A 9,844-nucleotide genomic window follows, 5' to 3' on the forward strand; every position below is an offset into this window, starting at 1 on the left:
ACAGCACTGCGGTGAGTCGACGATATTTTATGCCCCGTTCTGTTGCTCTTCATGGCAAGCCATCCTGGGTTTGCATTTCAGCAAGATAATCTCCGCCCACACACGGTGAAAGTTCTACTGGTAGCCTTCGCGCTTGCCAAACAATACCTTGGCCAGCAAGGTCGTCGAATCTCTCGCCAGTTGAGAACGTCTGGAGCATTATGGGCAGGACCCTCCAACGAGCTCGGGATTTTGACGATCTAACGCGCCAGTTGGATAGAATTTAGCATTTTATCGCTGAGGAGTACGTCCTACAGCTCTGTCAATCAATGTTAAGCCGAATAGCGGCTTGCATAAAAACCAGAGGTGGACCAACGAATACTGACTGTCTCAATTTGTGAACAAGCCATCTAATTTTTCTGAAATTGTAATCAGTCGCTTGTCTGTACATGGGCATAACATCCACCTATTTCTGCCCCATTCGGGTAATTCCGTCGTGGGGTGTCTTTTTTCGTCTTTCAGTGTATTTGAATCAATAGAGATGTGTATATGGAGAAGAATTTGAAGAGAAAGGGACATAGGTTCACATCCTACAGAGAAGAGAAACTAAATTAACTGGGTACCTAATTCAATATAACAATTTTATTAAAAAAACGTCTCAGAAAGGATATCCTGGAAGATACTCAAGACGCATTGTCAGAACATTCGTATTAGAAAGTGGTATCAGTAGAACGAACAGCATCTACTACAAGCAAGTGCAAAGGTGGCGAGAGACAGAGGTGGATGGCTCTATCAGCAATTCATTGCATTGTTATGTCTGATGATGACCGTGGCATCAGGTGATCTTGGAGGGAAATGTTGTAATCGATATCCTTCGCAATGGTGGTATTCTCGATGAAAAATCATGTCGCACAACTGTAAATGTATTGCACCTGTTGAAACGGAAAGCGCATTTTGTTACGTTCTTATCGGTATTTCACCTCACATTAGGAAATGAATGAGGAAGCGAGCGGTCTATCTGCCCCGGGGAGACCCCCTCACCGGTAACAACTTGAACCGGCAACTTTCATCTGGCGTCATGGTAAACTTTCAGTTTCGGAAAGTAAAGTAAAATTTGTTACAAGTTTCTGCCTTCATTCACTGTAGAAGATATAGCCTCGTCAAATCAGTTGACACTGTCAAACGCTTTTTATAGATCGATAAATCCTATGAAAGTGTCTTGATTTTTCTTTAGTCTTGCTTCCATTATGAATCGCAACGTCAGAATTTGCCTCTCTTGGGCCTTTACCTGTCCTAGAGCGGAAATGATTGTCATCTAACATATCCTCAATTCTCTTTTCCATTCTTCTGTATATTATTCTTGTCAGAAACCTGGATGCAAGAGCTGTTAAGCTGATTGTGCGATAATTTTCGCACTTGACAGCTCCTGCAGTCTTCGGAATTATTAGGACGATATTTTTCCGAAAGGTAGATGGTAATGTCGCCACAGTGATACATTCTGCACACCAAAGTGAATAGTTGATTCTTTGACACTTACGGCAACGGTTTTGGAAATTCTATTGGTATGTTATCTAACCCCTCTGCCTTATTTGATCTTAAGGCCTCCAAAGCTCTCTTAAATTCTGATTCTAATACTGAATCCCCTTTATCTTCTAAATCGACACCTGTTTTTTCTTCTATCATATCAGACAAATCTTCCCCCTCATAGAGAACTTCAGTGTACTCTTTCCACCTATCAGCTCTCTCCTCTGCATTTGACAGTGGAATCCCCGTTGCTCTCTTAATGTTACCAATGCAGTTTGATCTCGCATGCTTTCCATGTAGTTAAAAATACTTCTAGGCAATTCGATTCACGCAATTGTTTCAATAAATTTAACTATATATACATCCTTTTTGTTTTTACCACAGATGAGGAGCTCTGAGCGGAGATAATTGAAGGACTTGAGATGGAAGAGGAGGAGGGGGAGATGGAGGTAGATGTATATGTACAACTGATGATGCACAGCATACTTCCAATACTTCCAACTAGCGCCGTCGGAAGTGATCCCAGTCCGTACGCTCTTGACCACTTCGCAAGCTGCTTAGGGAGTGTTCTGCGATGGTGTACCGACTGCAGTTCATTACAAGCGCTAGTTCTCGAGTGCCTTGACGCAGCTAAAGGTAGGTTAATGCGTTAGGCGATCTTCGTCAAAAACTAACGAGCCAGTAATGCTGAAAACGAGAAGACCATTTTCTTATTATTCTCTGTCCAATGTCATTATCAGCATACACAGCACAAAGAGTTACCCAGCTGCTGTCAGCTCTCTATTGATTCGATTTACAGGGTGATTATAATTAAAGTTTAACGTTCAACACGCTGTAGTAATAACACCACTGGTCAGAATGACGTCAAATTGCAACGGAATATTGTCGGAAAAAGGGGAAAACGTATGGCAGAAGAAAAAAATAGTGTGAAAATTGATCAATAAACGGCGCTCTATATGTCAGACTAGATGAAATACCTGTAATACGTACGACCGATTGAAGTTGGTACAAACACGCTGGGTACACAGCTTTTCCTCCTTTCGCGTCTGCGACGTTCGCCAGGACTGTCTCAATGCAGGATCGGGCTCTGCTTGTAAAGCTGTATTACAAGAATGATGATTGTGCACACGTCGCTCTGCAGAAGTTGCGGACACTGAAAGGTTTGAAAAAAGGTGTTGGTGAAAAAAGGCGTTGGTCCGATAAATGTAAATGTGTGACTAGGGCCTCCCGTAGGGTAGACAGTTCGTCGGGTGCAAGTCTTTCGATTTGACGCCACTTCGGCGACTTGCGCGTCGATGGGGATGAAATTATGATAATTAGGACAGCACAACATCCAGTCCCTGAGCGGAGAAAATCTCCGACCCAGCCGGGAATCAAACCCGGACCCTTAGGATTGATATTCTGTCGCGCTGATCACTCAGCTACCGGGGGCGGACAGTTGGTCCGATGACTGCCGAGGGTCTGGAGAAAATGATTCGGAAATTTGAAGATATGTGTTCTTTTGGTGTGCAACCTGGTACAGGGAGGAACGAATTGATTCGACGTCAGTGGAAGCAGTGGCCACAGCAATGCAGGATGAGACGAGTGGTGGTGAGCAAACTTGTAGTGCACGGAGAATTGCCCGAGCATTGGTGAGCACCGTGTGCAAAATCTTATGAACATCCTTCTTTGCTATCCATTCAAAATTACCCATGTGCACGAGTTGTTTCCTGTTGACCTGCCAGCAAGAGAGACCTCAAAAGGTCACTGTGTGACGTGTGTTTATGGCATCATTTATCATAGGGCCATATTTTTTCGAAGAGACAAGTGCTTCCGGTCCTGTTACCTGTACCGTCACTGGTAAGCGCTATGAGTGTCTTTTGCGCAACGACGCCATTCCAGCTCTCCAACAGCGCGGATGTGTGGATGGGATCATTTTTAAGCAAGATGGCGCACCTCCGCACATTGCAAATCCAGTTAAGCAGCTGATGAAGTCCCATTTCGGAAATGCTGAAATTATCAGCCGCCATTTCCCTATAGCCTGGCCGCCCGATCACCTGATCTTAATCCGTGTGACTTCTGGCTGTGGGGCTATCTGAAAGATGCTGTGCTCAGTGTTCCGACTGCAAATTTAGCTGCATTGAAGGCACAGACGGCGCAATAGAATCTTAACGTGACTCCGGAAACATATCGATGAGTTGTGGAACCTACTGTTTCTCGATTTCAACTTGTTGCAGAAAACGGTGGACAGCATACTGAACATGTTTTGCGCCAGTCACAAGGAAATTAATAATCCGATTTGATTTTGATTGATGCTTTTTATACGGTTTTTGCCCTTAGGACAATTAAAAACCGATTTTTCCCATCCGATGAGATATGACCTTGCCGTGGTGGATGGGCTTACGTAGCTAACAGTATCACACCTGTACACTCATTCACACTGAGTAGTACAGTTTGTTTCACGTTAAACGTACGCCCTAGGCATTGTTGAATAATTAATTTGTCATTTGTAGTCGATCACAATTAAATTATGATGCTTACAGCACTATCTACTGCTACATTTTGTAGCTAATTATTTTTCTCCTGCCATAGTTTTCCCCCTTCTCCGATAACATTCCGTTGCAATTTGACGTCATTATGACCAGCGGTTTTATTTCTACAGCGGTTTGAAAGTTTACTTTAATTATAATCACCTTGTATATCAGACTGTGTGACGAAAGGTCCAAAAATTTCGAGGATGAAACACCGGGCTTCATATATTTAATAAGGGCTACTATCGCATGTGGTCGAAATGATTTAATGAACCTGATCTCGACGAATTAACTTTCCCATATGACAGTGCAATGCTAAGTAACCGCAGATAAGAAATTATATGCATCAGAGATTCGGCGCTGTAAATTCATCAGACCGCAGTTGTAACCCTCGAAATATTTGAAATTACGTGAGGTGATCGCTTAAATTCATCTTTCATTACAACAGAATTGGTATTATCAACATTCGCATTATTCCTGTTACTTTATCTACACAAAAGTTGTGCATCTTTATGTCTTCGTCTTTCAGTCCAAGCCGTTAGTGTCCTTCTTCGAGGCATAACTTAAAACAAATGTAGTTTTTGTATAAGAAGGAAAGTCATGGCTGTGCAAAGTAAAGGAACTGGAGATTGAGAACTTACTTCATATTTTGTGGTAACGGAGGAAAATGAGCACATAGTTACTCCGTTAGTGTCCTTCTTCGAGGCATAACTTAAAACAAATGTAGTTTCTGTATAAGAAGGAAAGTCGTGGCTGTGCAAAGTAAAGGAACTGGAGATTGAGAACTTACTTCATATTTTGTGGTAACGGAGGAAAATGAGCACATAGTTACTCCTACAGAAAAGTAAGTGAAAAAACGACGCTAATAATGGACGCGTTTGCTGCCCGGGACGCTCTCGTTACTGCGATGTATTGATTTCCAGTGCTGAAATTTCATCGACCTAACAGACGATGCACTGTTAACTGCCCGGTATGCACGTTGTAACCTCCCAGAAAAATACAAAAAATTAATAAATGTGGAAATTGAGCTAAGTGTAACCTCCCCACACAAATAAAAGTCAATGATAATAAAAATATGAGCCAAATGTTGACTCCCCACAAAATTGATAAATGAAAATTGGCCATAAACCAACAACAATATTAATTAGATAATGAACCAAGAACTGAATGTACCATCTGAACACAAATAATTAAACCTGATAAATTTTATAAGGGCAGCAGCGCTGACCTTCGGCCCTGTGAAATAATTAAACCTGATAAATTTTATAAGGACAGCAGCGCTGACCTTCGGCCCTGTATTCTGAATAAAAAAGCAAAAATTCTTACCTCAATAAAAAACTGCATCTATATCTGCTCTTATCTATCGACACAGCTTCGTGCAATGCTGGCGTATATTTAATTTTGATTCTCGGAGGAAATTCATAGGAAATATTCTTTAAATTGAAATGAATGCTTTTTCTTCAAAAGAGTGGAAAAATTCTTTAAATTGAAATGAATACTTCTTTTTTTTTAAAGAGTTACTTTATAGAAAATTATTATTCGGGCATTTTTTGAACAAATTAATTACAATTAACATACATTATTAAATATGCGCAATGCTGCGTCTTTACCTTCTACAACAATACATATCGTCCCGAATCGTGACCAGAGTCGCGAGAAGAGCACGCCGCCGACGCATGCCGACTTCTGCTCAGTACAACCGTCCACTCGCTACTACTGTCGACTGACTACTCCTGCAGACAGAGTACAACTGAACTCTCGCGCGGTCAAGCGCAGACTAGCAACGATAAATAACTCTCTGGTCAGAGATTCTGTCATGCCTCGCCATCGCTAGTAATGAATACATACGTCTTTCATAACCCTCCACTGGGGGGGCAAAAATTTGGCAGCGATGGTGAGTCATTTGGACTTGCCATGAGCAACAATTTTTTTTTAATTAATTAACTTTACAATCACAGAATATTTACAGATATATAAGTGCAGAACATGAAATAAAATATAGTGCACATGCACCGAGTACAGAACATATCAGATAATGACAAAATATATATACAATGAGTACAAAACAAATTAACAAATGACATAAGTGCACATGCACTGTAGTTCAGAACATATCAGTAAATCAAAAAATGTATAAGTCATGAATACAAATCATGTTAGCAAAAATGATTTTCACTATGTTACAAGAACTAGGATAGGAAAGGGAAGGATTGCATCATGGTTGTAGCACTGTAGGTTGCACGCAGCTGCACTGACAGTCCATATCTTTCTACAGAAGCACAACACCAAGTGAGACAATCTGAAGTTCTTTTCCCAGAAGTATCAATCAGCGTAGCCAAGACACTGAAATGTCGTAGTAATATTCGATGTTATCTTTTTGGTTGTACATTAGGTACACCAAACAGTGGGACCATAATAGCATCTCCATCGCTCACGGTAGTGGACAGCATGTCGTGTCAACACCACGTTCTTATAAGGTACACCAACGTAGAATTAGTGCAAAAACCAAATATAGTGCTCAATGATCATGAGGATATACAGGACAAACGGATATTGCAGTAATTCCAGGTAATTAGGTCAGAAGGTGAAGGACATTAAGTCACATACTAGTCTTCATTGAGAATTACACTAATAGCTGGTGGCACTGATAGCCCAGTTATAAAACATTTCTGTACCATGTATGTAGTATTAGAGAATAATGTTCATGTGTTGTTTTACAGAGAACATTGGCACTCATTGCCTAATTATAAACCATCAGAAGTCATCATTGAAAACAGGAGGTAATAAATGATGTAGTATTACAGAATAATGTTCATGAGTTGTTTTACAGAGAACATTGGCACTCATTGCCTAATTATAAACCATCAGAAGTCATCATTGAAAACAAGAGCTAATAAATGACATAGTATTACAGAATAATGTTCATGAGGCGTTTTACAGAGAACATTGGCACTCATTGCCTAATTATAAACCATCAGAGGTCATCATTGAAAACAGGAGGTAATAAATGACATGGTATTACAGAATAATGTACATAAATCGTTTTACAGAGAACATTGGCACTCATTGCCTAATTACAAACCATCAGAGGTCATCATTGAAAACAAAAGCTAATAAATGACATAGTATTACAGAATAATGTACATAAATCGTTTTACAGAGGACATTGGCACTCAGTGCCTAATTATAAACCATCAGAAGTCATCATTGAAAACAAGACCTAATAAATGACATAGTATTACAGAATAATGTTCATGAGTCGTTTTACAGAGAACATTGGCACTCATTGCCTAATTATAAACCATCAGAGGTCATCATTGAAAACAGGAGGTAATAAATGACATAGTATTACAGAATAATGTACATAAATCGTTTTACAGAGAACATTGGCACTCATTGCCTAATTATAAACCATCAGAAGTCATCATTGAAAACATGAGCTAATAAATGACATAGTACTACAGAATAATGTTCATGAGTCGTTTTACAGAGAACATTGGCACTCATTGCCTAATTATAAACCATCAGAGGTCATCATTGAAAACAGGAGGTAATAAATGACATAGTATTACAGAATAATGTACATAAATCGTTTTACAGAGAACATTGGCACTCATTGCCTAATTACAAACCATCAGAGGTCATCATTGAAAACAAGAGCTAATAAATGACATAGTATTACAGAATAATGTACATAAATCGTTTTACAGAGAACATTGGCACTCATTGCCTAATCACAAACCATCATAAGTCATCATTCCGAAGGTGAAATTCCCATTTCTGTTTAATTTATTTCGTTTATACGTTATTTCTTTCTGAAAATGATGAACTAAGATTAATGTCTTGCATTTAATTCATATACCCATTAGATAAAAACTGGTTTATAGCAGCATAACTGAGCAAGCAGCATAGCATGACAGAAAACGTAGTATGTCAAAAACATAGATAGTGTTCAGAGGCAAAAATGTACCCAGTATATCACAATGTAGCAGCAAAAAAAAGAAGTAAAGTAGTCATGATGTTGAGATATCATAAGGCAAAAATGTCAAAGTCAACTGGTGTTTGCTATATCTAAACTATTTCATAGTGCTTACAAACAAAATAGGAAAACAATCGTATATACAACAAAAAAAATGATGACGACTTTAATGGAGAGAGAATTTAATAAAATTAATACGTCACTAGATAAAATTGCATAATTATTCATAAGATACGTAAGTTTATTTGGAAAAATGTGCACGGTCTGATGTGTAACGACAAGACCTGCTAACCTTACCTTGGCGGGCACTTGCCAAGAAAAAAATGCGATAATCGTCAGTAGGTGTTCATGTGAATATAATTGCATAAGCGGTCATAAAAATTAGCAAATGGCATTACAGTGTGATAAATCATAAAGTATCTTCATTCAATAAAAGGTTTGATATTCGATATGTGGTGGTTTCCTTTGGTTTTTCTGGTTCTCAAAGTTTCGACGTCTACAACATTGAGGTGAGGAATGCTGCGAATCCGATATGGACCTGCGTATAGAAATTCAAATTTACTGCACCTACCTTTGTTGGATAAATAGTGTGTACGTACTAATATCTTCTGTCCAATGTGAAAGTCACGGCGTATACAAATCTGTTTTTGCTGTCTTCTCCGGCGCTCTGCGGCACGTTTGATGTTGCTCAGCGCAATGTCAATTATTTCATGGTGCCGTAGTCGACGAGATGTAGGAAAGTTTACGAATTCTTTAATTTTGTTAGGTGGTTCAACATTTTTCAGTATAACAGATGGAGATAGCATAGTGGATTCATTTGGTATGGAATTAATTACATCCTGGAATGAGAGTATGTGTGTGTCCCAATCAATATGTCTTTTATGGCAGTATATTCTACACAGTTTACCAATTTCTTTCATTAATCGTTCACAAGGGTTCGAAGAAGCATGGTACCTGGATATATAGATCGGAGAAATGTTTCTAGCTCGTTACATACGTGTCCATATAGCAGATCGAAACTGTGATCCATTGTCGGAAATTCTTTCAACACATGCCCTACATGAAATAGAAAATGTTTTACAAATGCTTTCGAAACAGTTTTAGCAGTTAGCTTTGCGTAACGGAGTGAAGGTAACAAATTTTGAAGTGAATTCAACAGCGACAAAGATGTAGCAAAAACCTCTGGTCTGTGTAAACTGTAGTGTGTCTTCCATAAAGAAAATGCCGAGATCTCGGAAAAGCCCAAACAACACATAATGTTTCAAGTTATGTAACGGAATAATTTCATTCAGCAGGTGAGAAAATGCGACTTGCAAATGCGATGTTTTTAATTACTGTAGAGCCATCTTCTTCAATTTCCTGAAAAATATGTATGCCTAAAGCGGTGTTAGAACTGTCGGTGGCAATAGAAAAATTTCTAGTAAGATCTGGGTGCGATAAAAGTGGTGCATTCAACAAAGCATGTTTCAAATAACATTCTCGTGAACAAGATTCTGCGTGTCAAAAGTATTGTTTGCATTACTGGAATGTGCAACCTGTACTGTATTTAATCAAATTCTATCTGGCGTGTTATTATTTTCGGGAGGATGCTGTGGCATTTCAACTATTTGTAATGTCCTATTATTTCTTCCTGACGTATTACATTCTGGATTATACCTATTGTCTGGTTCATTCATGATTATATGTTGTTGCTGATGTTCTTGCTGCTGATGAGATCGACTGTTATTATATATACGCTGAAAATTGTGCTCATTAATTTTACGTCTGTCATGATAGTCATTTCTATACAGTGCATTGCGCTAGGAATTGAAATACTGTGTTTTCTGTACGTAGTTACTTCCTTGCTGCTTTG

The sequence above is a fragment of the Schistocerca americana genome, chromosome 7 (genome assembly GCF_021461395.2).
Source record: "Schistocerca americana isolate TAMUIC-IGC-003095 chromosome 7, iqSchAmer2.1, whole genome shotgun sequence".
In the NCBI taxonomy this organism is placed as follows: Eukaryota; Metazoa; Arthropoda; class Insecta; order Orthoptera; family Acrididae; genus Schistocerca; species Schistocerca americana.